This window comes from Hyperoodon ampullatus, assembly GCF_949752795.1.
Source record: "Hyperoodon ampullatus genome assembly, chromosome: 1".
Classification (NCBI taxonomy): Eukaryota; Metazoa; Chordata; class Mammalia; order Artiodactyla; family Ziphiidae; genus Hyperoodon; species Hyperoodon ampullatus.
Genome location: NC_136914.1, coordinates 125422913 through 125424658, shown reverse-complemented (window position 1 = coordinate 125424658; position 1746 = coordinate 125422913). Strand labels below are relative to the sequence as shown.

At 41.8% G+C, this 1746-nt stretch overlaps 1 pseudogene across 1 annotated transcript; it reads left to right on the top strand.

Annotated features, from left to right (window-relative positions):
* The first annotated feature begins 505 nt into the window (after positions 1-505).
* LOC307053005 (small ribosomal subunit protein uS12-like) lies at positions 506-987 on the top strand (annotated as a pseudogene). The gene has a single exon. The product of its transcript is annotated as a small ribosomal subunit protein uS12-like (transcript).
* The last annotated feature ends 759 nt before the right edge of the window (positions 988-1746 follow it).

Sequence of the window (1746 nt, the reverse complement as noted above, 5' to 3'; positions counted from 1 at the left end):
TTGAAGAAAATAAACAGTCTCAGGCACTTGGCAAACAATATTAAAGGGTTTAACAAATGTGTGTTGGAATCTGAGAAGTAGAAAAAGGTAGAAATGGGACAGAAAAAAAATATTTGCCAAAATGATGACCAAAGGTTTTCCAAAGTTGACAAAAACATTGACTTACACATCCAAGAAGCTCAGTGAGCCCCAAGCAGGATTCAGCCTGTTGGGATGCAAACCACACGTAAGCATTTCATAGTCAAACGAGAGGGGCAGGCAGGAAGGAAAGAGACAGTGGACTTAAACAATAGCAATCCAAATATCACTCTTTTGCCCACTTATCCAAAAAAGAAAAGAGCCGTGTGAATACACTGACTTGTCTGGGTCTCATGCAGGGGCCTCCTTAGCTTCCGGGTGGCTGTGCCTCTGACGGGGACCCACCATGAGCAGCGTAGTGGTACAGGGAACAGCTGACCAATGAAAGAGAAGGACAGCTTTCGCTCAGACCCGTGGCACCTATAGGATGTGCAAGTGTCGCGGTCTTCGTACCACCAGGAAGCTCCGTAGCCACCGACAAGTCCAGAAGTGGCATGATAAACAGTACAAGAAAGCCCATTTGGGCACAGCCCTGAAGGCCAACCCTTTTGGAGATACTTCTCATGCCAAGGGAATTGTGCTTGAAAAAGTAGGGGTTGAAGCCAAACAGCCAAATTCTGCCATCAGGAAGTGTGTCAGGGTTCAGCTAATCAAGAATGGCAAAAAAATAAAATAAATAACAGCTTTTGTACCCAATGATGGTTGTTTGAATTTTATTGAGGAAAATGATGAAGTTCTGGTTGCTGGATTTGGTCGCAAAGGTCATGCATGCTCTTGATGATATTCCTGGAGTCTGCTTTAAGGTTGTCAAAGTAGCCAATGTCTCTCTTTTGGCCTTATACAAAGGCAAGAAGGAAAGAACAAGATCATAAGTTTTGATGATGAAAGCAGGATAGTAATAAATTTCCATATGCCAAAAAAAAAAAAAAGAAAGAAAGAGAAGGACAGACGGAACTTGGGTACATGACAGAGGGCCACAGCCGATTGGGGGAAAGGAGAGACCATTCAGTAAGGAGGCCTGGGAAAATGCTGCATTATCTGTAGGGTAAGAAAAACGAAGTTGGGCTTGTACCTCACACTACATGCAAAATTTCCTGGAAACTCTTGATGGATCAAGGTATTAAATAGTAAAAGAAAATCTTTAAATCTTTTGGTAGGAGATATAAGCGAATACCCTTCTGACCTTAGGTCAGGGAAGATTTCGCTAAAAGGACAGGGGTAAAACCTGTTAGCTATCAAAGGAAAGATGTGACTGTACTAAAATGAAGAACTTCCGTTCATCGAAGGACATCAAGAACATCCAATTTTCAGAGGGCCCCTTAAATATCTCAAAGAGAGATATTAAACTAATTAAGCTTAATTGGCATGTTAAATTACAGGGAAGCATTATCAAACAAGTGATAATAAAACTCCTAAAGTTATATTGCGGGACTTCCCTGGTGGTGCAGTGGTTAAGAATCCGCCTTCCAATGGAGGGGATGTGGGATGGATCCCTGGTCAAGGAACTAGATCCCACATGCATGCCACAACTAAGCGTTTGCATGCCACAACTAAGGAGCCCGCCTGCTGCAACTAAGACCCGGCGCAACCAAAAAAAAAAAAAAACTACTTAAGTTATATTGCATATATGAATGCTATTACTATGTGTTCTAAAAATTAAATTTCTAA